Raw genomic sequence first — 14,958 nt, 5'->3', positions numbered from 1 at the left:
TCACCTTTGTTATCCTCCTCAAATCCACATTTCCATTGCTTCTAATCTTCTTCTTCCTGTTTTCCTATTCACCCTTGTTATCCTCCTCAAATCCACATTTCCATTGCTTCTAATCTTCTTCTTCCTGTTTTCCCAAGCGTCCATGTTTCACACCCATTAGTTAGAACACTCCATACATAAGTTTTAGCGAACTGTTTCCTTATTTGCATACTCATATGATTATCAGTCAGTATATTCTTTTTATCTTGGAATGGTCGTTTTGCCAGTGCTATTCTTCTTTTTACTTCTGCGACACATTTATTGTCGCTAGTGACGGTGCTTTCCAAATAACAAAAACTGTCAACCTTCTCTACAACAGTACCGTTTAATTTTATATCAAACTTTGTACCTTCGTTTGTTTTTCCTACAATCATAATCTTTGTCTTCTCCTTATTAATTTTCAATTTAAGTTTTGTTAATACTTTAGACAGTGTCTCTAACATAATCTCCATTCCTCTTGATGATTCCGCCAGTAACATAATATTATCTGCAAAGCGAATACAATATGATTTTCCATTAATTCTGATTCCTTTTGTTTTTCCTTTCCTTTCTACAATAGCTTTTTTAATAAACAAATTAAACAGAAATGGTGACAGTAGGCAACCCTGCCTGACTCCCTTCTTATTTTGGCCTCTTTCTTTAAGCCGTTGATTTCAATTTCCATTTTCTGCATTTTATAGAGATTCAGAATTAATCTTCTATCCCTCCAGTCGTGCTTTATTTCCCCCATTGTTTGAAGTAGCAATTCCCAATTCACCTTGTCAAAGGCTTTATTTAAGTCTACAAAAGTTAAAAAGGTCTTCCTATTAACCCCAATTCTTCTCTCCAATAACACTCAGCGCTAGTATCGGCTCTCTTGTTCCCTTCCCAGATCTGAATCCGAACTGGTCTTCTCCCAAATTTGCCTCAATTTTCCCTTTTTTTCGGCTTTTAACAATGCTGAAAACTGGTAAACGTATCTAATATTCTCATTAAGATAAGATGACATTGAAACATTTCAATATATATATATATATATATATATATATATAGACATCGAAATTTAACTAAACATACTCGTTTTGTAGCAATACTGGTTTTTTTACTAAAAAAATCATTATTTGTATCTCATGAAGTGATTAAATCTATTAAAATAATAATAATAATACTTTAAAAAATACATTAAATTTTAAATTAAGAAAAGAAATCAGATAAAATATTTTTTAATCAATTAATTCTTTCTTGAGGAATAATTATTTAATAAGAATTTATTTCATTTTCCTTTTTATGATCATTAACTTTCATTGTATTCTTGCAATTACTATACTTTTACATTGGTTTTAGTGATCTGTAGAATTCTATCCTGCAGAGAAATACATATAAATTAATTTAATTTTAAAACTTTCTCTGTCGCCCTTTAGGAAAACTTTTGGGCAATTCTCACTTAACTTACTTGTAGAAGTTTGTTAAAATTAAATAAAATAATGTTAAGTTACAAATCCCGGAATAATTAAAAGTTGGAAGTTATTTATTTTAAAGTTTTTTTTAAATATTTTTTACGCTACAAAAATATTTTATATCAATGAAAATATTAAAAAAAATGAAATCATTACTCCTAATAATTCTATTATGTAAAATAAATTTATTATCACAATTTAAACGTTTGCAAACATAAATTGAATTCATTTAACAATACTAGTTTCATTCAGTTGAAAACCAATTACTTTAAACGTAATTTACGTAAATTCTAAAATAAATTTTTAAAAAATATTCCAGATTTTTGCCTAATCTAAATCTTAAAAAACCAACTGGTGGAGAAATACAAATTAGTGAAGTAACATTATTATAGGTTACTTTTTTTTCCATGTATATCTTACGAATCCATTAACTGATCAGATAAAATCTTCAGAGAATTTATACAGATTATTCAGATTGATTGCAGCCATTACTAAATATCTATATCCGTTCAGTTAAACAAATATAATAAAATGTATAATTTACATAATAAAAAAAATAATAGTGAAGTAATTATATAATCATGTATTTACGTAAATAATTTAATGTATTTTTTAATTATATTTAACTATCATTTTATTTAACTGTATTACATAATACTTAATTTTAAAATTATCCATAATAATTTTAGATATTTAATATTAGTTTAAAGGTAATAAATTTTGCCACTATGTATATTTGCTCCACTGAAACGGTTAAAAATATAATTGAATTTGTTAGAGAAAATCTAAAACTTCAAGAATCCTACGTTACGTCATTATTACATCATTTTTTTTCATCAAATCAAATCTTGGAGATGTGATTTGCTCCAAGATTCGCTATCCAGTGCCAGTCGTTTCATTTCGGTATACCCTGTACATCTTACATCCCAAACAATTTGTTTTACATATTCCAAACGTTGCCTGCCTGCACAATTTTTCCCACCTACCTGTCCGTCCAACCGTCAAAGCGACTATTCCAGGATGCCTTAATATGTGGCCTGCAAGTCTGTATATTCTTTTAAATATATTATTCCAAATGCTTCTTTCTTCATCTATTTGCCGCACCTCTTCATTTGTCACTTTATCCACCCATCTAATTTTTAACATTCTCCTATACCACTACATTTCAAAAGCTTCTAATCTTTTCTTCTCAGGTACATCGGTCGTCCAAGTTTCGCTTCCATATAAAGCTACGCTTCAAACATATACTTCCAAAAATGTTTTCCTGACGTTCAAATTAATTTCTAATGTAAACAAATTATATTTCTGACTGAAGGCTCGTTTCGCCTGTGTTATTTGGCATTTTATATCGCTCCTGCTTCGTCCATCTTTAGTATCTACTTCCCAAATAACAAAATTCTTCTACCTCCATAATCTTCTTCTCTTCCTATTTTTACATTCAGTAGTCGATCTTCGTTATTTCTACTACATTTCATTACTTTCGTTTTGTTCTTGTTTATTTTCTTGCGGTATTTCTTGCGTAGGACTTCATCCATTCAATTTGTTGTTTCTTCTAAATCGTTTTACTCTCAGCTAGAATTACTATATCATCAGCAAATCCTAGCATCTTTATCTTTTTACCTTGCACTGTTACTTCGGATCTAAATTGTTCAACATCATTAACTGCTAGTTCTACGTAAAGATTTAAAAGTAACGGTGATAGGGAACTTCCTTGTCGGATTCTTTTTTATTACAGCTTTTTCTTATGTTCTTCGATTACTTTGCAGTTTAGTTCCTGTAAATATTAGAAATTGTTCTATCTCTATACTTGAACCCTAATTTTTTCTAAATGCTGAACATTTTATTCTTGTCTACGTTATCAAATGTCTTTTCTAAATCTATAAATGCTATGTACGTTGGTTTGTTTTTCTTTAATCTTTAACTTTCCTACTTATTTGTAAGCTATCGAAATGTATTACATCATATGGCATAACAATTGATTTGGCACTAATTAATTCGAAATACTAGTGATACTATACTTTATCCGTACGTGATGAGTCTATATGGTAAGATACGAAGCGAGTTATTAAAAGAGGGTATAAGTTCTTTATTGATAGTGTTAGATTTTTATAGATTAGTTAATTGAACTTGAATTCAATTTAGGAATTCAAGTTTATAAGTTTAGAAAATAGTTGTTGCGATGGTAACAACACACGTAATGGGTTATTTTCTTAAGTGAGTAAACGTAATGAAAAATGTTTTTCCATAAAATGAAATCTAGGTAATTTCATAAGAAAGCTACCTACTGTAATGGGTACCATGATCCGATTTCCGGAAAATTTATTTCGACATATCTTTGCGTTTCATATCCCCAGATCCCAAAACCACCGTCAATTCAAATGTTTATATATATACAGGGTGATTCAGGAGGATAATCAATATTTTGACAACTCATTATAGAGGCTAAAATTAAGAAAAAAGTTCATATAAATATAGGTCCGAAAATGCTTCGTTAGCGAGTTATACAGGGTGAAAGATTTCGCCTGAGTTTCAGTTCTTCCAGGTAAATTAAGGCTTTCTGAAATTCTGGGAAGGTCAATGAAGGGGCAAATTCAATTGTTTCTTATGGTTTTTAGCTGGGAAATCGAAACAAATAGGTCCGAGAACTGTATCTCTCTTAGTTTCTAAGATATCCCATGTAAAACGCCAAAAATAGGATCAAAAAACACATTTTTTACGTTTTTTTAAAGTTCCTACTATTCTTTTACTATTCTGGATAAGGTCCTAAAACATATCAACGAAAAGTTTTTTGATATTACCAACTATTGGTCCAAGGGGTGGAAAAACTGGGGTTTCGAAGACAAAAAACATCATACCTTCTTTAACACAGTATCGAATCGGTTTAAGTGGTCGTTAGTCCTGTAAACATGACCTAAAAATTTTGTCTGAAACAATTTTTAATATGACCAATCTTTACGGCAAGGGATGACAAAAGTATTGTTGGAATTGTAAGAAGAAGAGGCTACCCATATGTTAAACACGTGAAACTTGTTTGCATATGAAACCATTGTCGCATTGAGTGAATTTAAAGTGATCGAATTTAAACTGCCGTGACTTAGTACTGTGTATATTTTAATTTTTACAAGTGACAAATTTTATTACCAAGAAGTGTGATTTTTCTGTTTATTAACCTTGCTTAATGGTACGAGTTTGTTAATCTGAGTTCGCCAACCTGAATTCGATATCTATAAAATGATCGGTATTATAATACAAAATACTGAAATTTAAAAATGTTATTTCTTTATCAAAATTTTTTATAATGCAATTACATTGAAGTGCAATATAGAGTCTTAATTTTTGCACAAAAAAATCTATTAATTTCAGTGATTTAGTTAATATTCTGAAAAAATGAGTTTAGAAACTCATTTTATAAATAAATAATAAATAATTTATAAATAAATTAAGTAAGAACATTATCCAGATTACGGAGATTAAGGAAAGATCCCAAATAAATATCAAATCAGGAGATGACACTTCAAACAATTCTGTTTAATTCCCATTGGGCACATAAAAGAATAAACGTAAACAAAATAAAAAATCTTCTTAAAATTGTGAATTTTTGAATACATAAAAATAAAATAGACTACCTACAAATAGCCTACTCTTAATTTTGCGCTAAGTTAAAAAAAGTTGAAAAAAATCCATTTTTTAAATTTTAATTATTTTTCTTAATTTGGTTTAATGGTTTTAATTTACTTTTTTTATTGTATTTTTGTTAAAATACAAACAAGCTGCGATAATAAGCCGGCCTCCGTGGCGCAAGTGGTAGCATCTCGGCCTATCATCCGGAGGTCCCGGGTTCGAATCCTGGTCAAGCATGGCATTTTAACTCACGCTACAAATCATTCATATCTCAATCTCTGAAGCAATACCTAACGGTAGACCCGGAGGTTAAAAAAAAAAAAAAAATAAGCTGAGGTTATCAGGAATGAGAGAATATATATTACTTTTGACCCAAGTTTTTACAAGTAACTTACTTAATTTTTTATGGAAGATTGATAATTGAATGACGTCAGGCTATACTCATATATCATACGTAATAACGAACGAATATTGAGTGATGGCTACAAGAAAAACGTATAAATTATCATCAAATAGTCTATGCACACATCATAATTATTCACTTAGAAAATCTTCCACTAAGATTACAAAGAAAACACATAGAACGGAACTACCCCAGGAAAATTTTTCTACAAAACAAAAAAAATTATCGATTTAAAAAAAAAAAGTCAAATTAAAAAAAAATGAAAACAAATTGAATAGAAGTTAAAAAATTAATTGAGCGATAGAATAATCAGAATTATATTTTTCTATTAGAACATTTTAAAAACACAATTTCTAAAAATATTTACAAACATTTTTATTCATTCAGTAATGTTAGTGGTTATAGGTTTTTAAAATCAGTTCTAATTCAAAAACCTTAAGAAAAGGAACAACGGTTGAACAGATAGGCTAACAGAAAGGATGTGGAAGAAAAAGTGGTATAGGTTCAGTAATTTAATGACAAAGAATAAGATTTACATGGGTAGGGAAACCAATATATCCAGATTATAGCACAAGATATAGCTGACTATAATGGTTTAACTGTCGTTGTAAAGTAGGCAAAGAAGGGAATCTTAATCAATGAAAGATAGACATTGTATGGAAGGATATGGAAAAACTGAACTTTTAAGATACTGTGATGACAGACAAAGAAGATAAAGAAACTTAATACTCACCAACGCCCCCTCGTAAAGTGTAAAGGATAAAATGAAGAATAAGAAAAATTTAGAATATTACTTTTTTTTTTCTTAAAACGTAAAACGTTGACATGATTAATCTGTTCTGAAAAATGTAAAATTATTGAAAAAACATTTACAATATTACGTTAAACATTAATTATTGTATTTTTAATGCAATCGTTATTCGATTTTTAACGTCATAATGTAACGCTTCTGCTGTAATATTTCTCATATTACATACGTTTAAAAAAAAATTATATATTTAAAACTGATCCTATTTACTTTTAAATTTAATACACATCAACTTACCGATTAGTAAAAACTATACAAGATATTTAAATGTTTTTTTTTAAATCAATATAATAAAATACTATTCATTTCAATTCTCATGTATTTCATACGTTTACATACAAATGAAAATAAACCTGCTGCTTATATGAGGGTCATTATTAATCATTTTTACTCCCTTGTACGAAGTAAAGGAAGTAACTGTGATCGCGAAAAATTACGGTTTTCAGATTTCATCAGACATACCCATTTTGACCAACCCTGAATCAATTTTGACTAGTTTCGACGTGACGTTTGTACGTACGTACGTATGTATCTCTCATAAATCAAAAACGATTAACCGTATAATGTTGAAATTTTGGATTTAGGACTATTGTAATCTAGTTGTGTACCTCCCCTTTTGATTGCAATCGACTGCACCAAAAGTGTCTAAAAAAGCCCAAATTCAAAAAATTTTGGATTTTGGACTTTTTCTTAACTGTAGTAATAAGCCCTCATTGAGAGCTTTTCAGAGATTTATATCATAAGTGGTACTTTTTTCATTGCCAAATAAAAGCCAAATGAAATTTTAGTTATGAAATATTTGTCTCTTACAAGAGGAAGGCACATCGATTTGAATCAGAGTTCATCTCCGTTTATTTTTAACTTTATTTTTTAATTTATATATATTTACTTGATAATAATTATTAACCTCCAATTGTAAAAAAAAAATTACGATAAATATTAATAATAAAAAAAAAAATCAGAAGTTATTAGTGAAATAAAATGTTATGTATGTTTCATTTAAAAAAAACATGTATGTGCTATTCAATAGACGTAGAAGGAAATCATGAGGTGTCCATATGAGATTTTTTGTAACAGGTTTATTTTTACAGTTCTGGAGAGATAGCAGATGAAAAATTCAGTTAAAATTTTACTTTTTCTTTAATTTAGCTTTAAATATCAAGGCACCATTTTACTTTGATTATTACATAATAAGGAAAGGAAATAAGTAATAAGTTAATTTTAAAAAATAAAAATGTGTTACAGAAAGAAACTGAAAGAATTTTTGTTAAAAGAATATGGATTAAAAACAACTTAAAAATTTATATTTTTCAATGTAAACTTTTATGCGATATAAATTTCAGTTTACAAGTTGTTTCAAACTTTACAGACATTGTTTTGAATTTTGATAAATAAATATCACCTTCACAATAACGTTTAGTAAATAAAATTAAAAAGTTATTACTACTTCTAAGCGTTTAGATGTTTATTAACTTTCAAAAAACTTCAATCACTTTTTTCATAATTGAGAGAGTTTTTAAATCTGTTGAGTTAAAAAAAAAATAAAACGAAAAATATCAGTTATAAGTTTATGATAAATGAAGATAAGTTTTCCCATGCAATCTATAGTTTATGTAGGAAAACACATACATATAATTTATTAATTTTCGTAAATGGGAAATTTTTCTCAGTTAGAAGTAAAATACTAAGGCATACACCAGGATAAAATCCTCCCACGGATAAAACTATAAGAAACAAGAGCTAAGCAAAATTTAATTTTATGAAAAAAGTTTAAGTGAGACTGGATCAGGTGTTTCGGTTAGTTGACGGCAGAGCAAACCATAAGTAACTAACTCTCCTTACAAAATAAATTTTGAATAAATAATGTAACAAAATGACGTGTAAGTCGTTGGATGTACAAGATGATAAATTTTAGGATCAGCAGCCTACTATAAACTTAAAAAAACTCAAAGACGAGGTCCTTACGACTCTAAACCTGGCTCTCTACGGGGCAAATAACAAAAAAAAAGGTCCATGACAGTGTATCATTGTCAAAAATAGATTTTTTAAACTCATAAGTTAAAAAATAAAATAGGAAAAGAAGATAAAACTACAAATAGTAGTAGACCTAAAAATAGTTTCTAACCATTGTTGTACATAAAATATAATACAATATAGTCGATTGTTATACAAAAATCATCAATAGATACTGAGGAAAATGAAAGTAAATAAAAGAAGATATTTTTGATAAAACAATAAACAATACTTAACGAAAAATCTTTAAACAAGGATAAATAATAATGTTTACAAAATAAAAGTAAAGATACAAACAAGGGTATTTTAAGCAAACCCAATCGAAAGTGTAAAGATAGCTTAAAAATACAAAAACAATGAAAGACTGATAAACAAGTCATCACCACTGCTAACTCACACTGATCACGCTTATATAATCTACGCTCACACTATTTTTTTTTTAAATTTAAAAATATTTTGTAGAATTAGATAAGAAATAAATTTCTAAAAATAAAGTCAGAGATCGAATAAACCTGAAACGAATCTGATTAAACACTAACTAACACACTAAATAATGAAAAATGAAATTTCTGCATCTTTACTGAAATTAAAATTTATTTTATCGACGGCTAACAATAGGATAAATAATCTTTCAGAACTTCCAATTTGTTCAAATTCTATAAAAATTTTCTTCTTTAAAATTTTCTGTTATAAAAGCATTAAATTGTTATCGCTTCACTTATTTTTTTCAAATGACAGATTTTGTATTTTTTTATTTCTATTTTACTGAAATGACACCGACAGAAATACTCGTTTTACAGTTTTTGTAAGCATTATTTATTCCTTCATTAATCTTTATTATGTATCTCTTCATTACTTTAATAATTTATTTATTTTATATATTGTATTTTCTAAAAATTGTCTAACAGTCGTTACGGTGAGATTTTAAGTGGCAAATTTCTTGTAAATACTTTTTGAGCATTTTACTGCCAAACTTTATAGTAATCACGAAAAAGCCATATTTATCACTGTATCTTTAAACACTGTCTTTATGCATTTTTAATAAAAAAAAATTCTATAATTATTACCGGGCGATTCAGAAAGGATGTCACACTTTTAAATGGTCATAAAAAAGTTTATATTGATCAATAAGATTTGGTCAATATCAAGATGTGTTTTGCTTGTTTTTACAGCAAAACACATCAAGTTTTGATTCACGCAGTTCATTAATACCGAATTCGGCTACCAGAGCTTTTAATAATACCGGTGACGTGTTGTTAAAAGTGGATAGATTAACTGATGCGGAACATGTTCGCTGTGTGTTATGGTTACACGATTACATGTAGGCATGCAATTTACTTTTGGCACCAAACCATCGTTGAGACAGTTCTGTTAAACATACAAAATAACCAGAACGTCCATGCAGCTCTGAAGCTGCTGTGGAACAACTCAGAGAAAGCATTGCACGTAGTCCAAAGAAATCCACCTGACGTGCATCACGTTAGAGTAGCATTTCACAAACGACTGTTTGGTGCCTATTACGTAAACGATTGCATTCGAAACCATACAAAATAACCGTGTTTCAGCACATTACCAGATGACACACAACGTTGTCGGCTGCAGTTTTGTGTAGAAATGATGGATAGAATTGCAGACAACGATAAATTTATAGACAGTGTAATTTTTAGTGATGAGTCAACGTTTCACATCGGCGGCAAGGTGAACACCCATAACTGCCAAATATGGGGTAGCGAAAACCCTGAAGAAACTTTACAGCACATTCGTGATAATTCTTAAGGTCAACGTTTTTGTATCATAATCAAACAAAGACTGTACGGCCGTTCTTCTTCCAGGAGTTAACCGTAAATGGTATCGTTTATCTGGACACGCTTCAAAAATGTCTAATTAGGCGATGATGACCAAGATGGACATCATTACTATCTGCAAGACGGGGTACCACCTCACTACCGCCCACAAGTCCGAGACTTTCTTGATAGTTGATTCCCAGGTCGGTGGATTGGTCGTGCAGATCCAATTATATGACCACCTCGCTCAACAAATTTGATCTCGCTAGATTTTTTCTTGTGGGGTTTCATTAAAGGTCGGATTTATGTACCACCTTTGCCTTCTGATCTTGTTGAGCTAAGACTTCAAATTAATGCTGAAGCTGCATAAGTAACGTTCAACTTTCTGGCTACAGTCTGGAATAAAATCGCCTTCTGGTGGAATTACAAATGGAAGCCATGTAGAACCAAAGTGAATATTAAGGGACAAACTTGTTGGGCTTTTTTATGAAATGAGACCTCATCCGAATCTGTAAGTTATTTCAATAAATTTTTTTATGGTTTTAAAATTTAAGAAGTCCTTTTTGAATCGCCTGGTACAAATTATGAGTATTGATATAAAGCGTATTCATATATTTTAAGATAAAACAAACGTCACAATTCTTTAAACTAAACAAATTATTCTTCATATTAATACGCGGATAAACAATTCTTTCTAATAAATAATAATATCTCATTTAATAATTAAGATAAATGTTTATAACTTCATAAATTTAACCGAATAGGCTAGGATAAGTATTACCGGTATTAAAAACTTAGGCAACCGGGAATGTTGTTATTAATAAATAGGAATTAAACTGACCAGACGCGCTAAGAAGCAAAGAAATCAAGTCATTTTCTCAATTTTCACTCCTGTAACATAATTGAGAGTAGTCTAAAAAAACTTAAACTATACCATGAGAAAATAAAAAATAATGAAACAAATTATTTATATAATTCATTCTGAAATTAAGTAATCGGTTTATTGGTAATAAAGTTCCAGATTTGGATTTTTATACTTTCTAAAAGATAAAGTTATTTAGATTCAATTCCGGTATAATAAAGTGTTCTAAGCTGTTTACAATATACAATCATCTTAAACTACCCAAGCTTGTGTCAATACACGTTCAAGTCCTTTGTGCTTTCCATCGATCGGTATTATAAGACGGAATAAAAAAACCATCTCTACAGATTCTAGAATGAGTAAAGTATTCCAATACTTTCGAATTTAAGGATTAAATTGATGGATTTTTATAAATATTGCAATGTTTTTTATCAAGGTTTTCGATTAACAGTAGTAAAGATACATTTTTTATTATAATACATCTATGACAAATTTAATAAAAATAATTACTCTATAGAGTGATTCATGAAGAATGTAATAAACTTTCAGAGAAAGTTTTATTGGTCAAAATAAAGAAGAAATTTCAATAAAAACATATGTTCGGGTACGCTACGTTATATTCATTAGTTAGCTTTGGCTGGTGAAACATTTCTTCCTGATTTGTGTGCCTTCACTAACATTAAACCAGATGTAATTCTTAAGAATCAATTGAAGGAGTAAATTTGATGGATTTTTATGAAATCTGAGCTAATCAAATTGAAAAAAATAGGTTCAAAAACTGTAGTTTAAAAAACTCCTTTGTAAAAGTTTTCAATTATACGAACATTCCAATAAAATTTTGTTTACAGGCGGGAATATCTCTTTGATTGGTAAAAGGTAGATGCTTTACTTTTCTGCATTTTACGTCGAAGGTTTATACATATATTTTTTTTTTTAAACTTGTAGATATTTTTTGATAGCTTTAAATTTCCAAAATTTTTGAAAAATATTTTCAAAAATATAAGATAAAACAAAATAACAAAAATCATATATTTCAATTTTAAGGAATGAGGGACGATTTTTTGAAAAACTATTTTTATTATTTATGTATGCATTTTAGGTAACAGATTTGGTCTAATAAAGTTTTTTTAAAAAAAAAAAATACCTCTGAAGAAAATCTAAATTGGTTGTTTCGCAATAACCCATTTCTTAATAAATTTTGAAAAATTATCAATGAATGCCCCATATACACAGAAATATTTGAGCCAAATTTAAAGAAAATCGTTTTATCAATCCTGAGATGGCCAAACGCAGTGCAATACACATACGTATATGTGTTTGTTAGTCTAGATGAACTAGTTGGTAAGTATAACGTAAAGATTTTTGACAAACCTGATAACCCATTTTTGATGTGATCACCATACTTTTCTCTTTAATATAGCTCTTCCAGCTATATTAAAGGGAAATTTAAATTAAATCAGTTATTCTAAAAATTTTATTTACTAAGGAAATTTGTTTTAATAAACCAAGGTCTGAATAAAAGATTATTTTAATTAAAAATAAACTAATATCAATTAATTTTCTTAGAACTGCTCTACCATCAATACCTTTAAAACGCTGTACGCCCACTCATCCGATAGCATGAGAGAAATATTACGGCACACTATTCCTTTAAAAATTGAAATCAATAAAATTAAAATAACGTTGTGGTTCAAAAATTAAATTGCCCTTCATAATTCTTTTGATAAGGAAAGAACAGCATCCTTAAGTATAAAAGTTCACTGTAAACAAATTAGAGGGAGCGAAGCGATAAGAAGCAATTAGAACTCTAGACTGAACCTCTTTAAAAAACTATTCTTATTATAAATCGTCTTTTTTTTCATTATTGATTATTTCAGAAAAATTTTGAATTGTAAGGTAAAGAGCAGTGCCAGGAAAATATTAAGAAAGTTTGTTTCTAACATTCAAGTTGTTTAGAGGTTAGTTAAAAAACTTTCAATTGAGCTTTATAGAAAGTTTTATCCGAGAGTTATCAAAAAATAAAAGCTTTTAAAGATACTTTAGCGAGTGACCTGTCATGAATTTTATAATGAATTAATAAAATTTTCTTATTTTATTTAAAAATAAAAATAAAAAAGGAGTTAATTAAATCAACTGAGCAGAAAAGAAATAAAAATTAAAAACTACACATTGCTTGTAATTTTAACATTTTAATATTTAATTTTCTAAAAAATAAAAAATCCTTAAATTAATGAACAGACACAATATATATTTATTAGGCACAATATATATTTATTAAGTATTTTAGAGCTTAATTATTTCCTTCATAAAGGTACTACATCGATTTTTTTTTCTTTTATCTCGCAACCACTTTTACATAAAACTATGAAATATCATTTTTATGAAATTTTTATTGAAAAAAAATAATAACTGAAGAAAATATCCTTTTTGAACTAACTCACTTTACGAAAAAGTGAAATGGGCAAAATATTCTAAAAATAAGTTGTAAAAAAATAAATATAAATTATTTATTAATAAAACTAAGAATTATTAATTATTTTTTAAATAATTATAATAATAAATTGGCATTAGCAAATAAAATTAAAAAACGTTTATATATTTCGCGGATAATGAACAATTAATTACTCTTAGAAGAAAAATTATTAACTGTTCAAAATAGCAGTCCTGTTATTAAGTGACAGATACGCTATCTTCTGCTGTTGACAGAAGTTAACACGGCAAGTACTTTAAGAATTTTTTTCTTATTAAAAAATAAACACTAAAAACCATGTATCGTATATATTATTTTTATTCACCTTATAAAAATTGATTTTTTAAAAGTATTCCAGACTAGAATAACATTCAACTGAGAAGCTTAGCGAGATTGGGTCAAAATTAAATTGTGGTAAAAACCTTTTGCGAAGATAATAAAAAAAATTTGCAATTAATTATTTAATAGGGTGGCATATATTTTTCTGCATTTCAAACGGGGTCCAAATGAGGTTAAAAATTGGTCATTCATTAAATTTTATAGCTTAAAGAAGATTTTGGTTAATAAAATGAAATTTTATAACTTAATAAAAAATAAATATCCAGTGACAGAATACAAATGAATCACTTCAATTTTTTTTACATTTTTTACTGAGATTTAACCATCGGAAAAAATAGAATTCGATTGTATAAAATTCTAAATCCACTCTTACAATAATCATACATTAAAATCAATCATAAATGTTAATCGTTGTTCGGAAAAACAATAAATTTGGAAAAGATTTTTTTTTCTGTTCAATAACAATTGTAATTACAATCGGCTCTCCTGCGAAGGCATAAGTAAGTTTCCTGACAAAAGTACGTGATAAGGGAGTCCTTAAGGAACCGCCAAAATAAATAATACGCAGTAAATAGTTGCAGGTAACTTAAAGTCTAATATGAAATTTCAAGTTCAATAATAAATCATAAAACATTAATTTCGGCACCATACTGTCTACAAGAACATACGTTAATAACAAATAATAAAAAGATTATTTTAAGGAATTAAAATAAAAGTTTTCTAAAGAAGCTGTTTAGAAATTAGGACGAGAGAAACATCGATAATAAAAAAAAATTTAATTTGTCACAATCTGTTTGCATATATTTTTATTTGTCATTTTGTAAGAATTTTAAAATTTAAATCAAAGCTGCCAGACTCCGTGACCGAGTGGTAATGTTTCTGCATTTCATCCAGAGGTCCCAGATTCGGCATTTTTTCAGAACCTAGAAGTTTTCATTTCCATATTCCCATGTATAAGGTCCAAGCTTCTTTGGTAAATAAAAATTTATTGGTTAACTCGTCATCGCATATCAACTGATTTTGAAGTCTAGAGTTCTAAGATTCAAATCCTAGTAAAGGTTTTACTTTTATACGGATTTGAATACTAGATCGTGGATACCTACCGGTATTCTTTGGTAGTTGGGTTTCCACACAATTAACCACACATCTCAGGAATGGTCGAGCTGAGATTATACAAAACTTC

The 14,958-nt window shown here is 28.3% G+C and overlaps 1 protein-coding gene across 5 annotated transcripts in view; it reads right to left on the bottom strand.

The window, feature by feature from the left end:
• The window catches only part of Ac76E (adenylate cyclase type 2 Ac76E), a 778,210-nt gene that overhangs the window by 388,366 nt on the left and 374,886 nt on the right, over positions 1 to 14,958 (bottom strand). Inside the window, exon 3 of one of the 5 annotated variants that reach the window (XM_075368683.1) lies at positions 10,946 to 10,995. The exons of the other annotated variants lie outside the window; for them this stretch is intronic. The gene's annotated coding sequence lies outside the window, so the exon portion shown is untranslated. The remainder of the gene's footprint in view (positions 1 to 10,945; positions 10,996 to 14,958) is intronic. 5 annotated transcript variants of the gene reach the window in all.

This window comes from Lycorma delicatula, chromosome 6 (genome assembly GCF_047948215.1).
Source record: "Lycorma delicatula isolate Av1 chromosome 6, ASM4794821v1, whole genome shotgun sequence".
NCBI lineage: Eukaryota > Metazoa > Arthropoda > Insecta > Hemiptera > Fulgoridae > Lycorma > Lycorma delicatula.
This window is presented reverse-complemented; position numbering and strand designations above follow the sequence as displayed.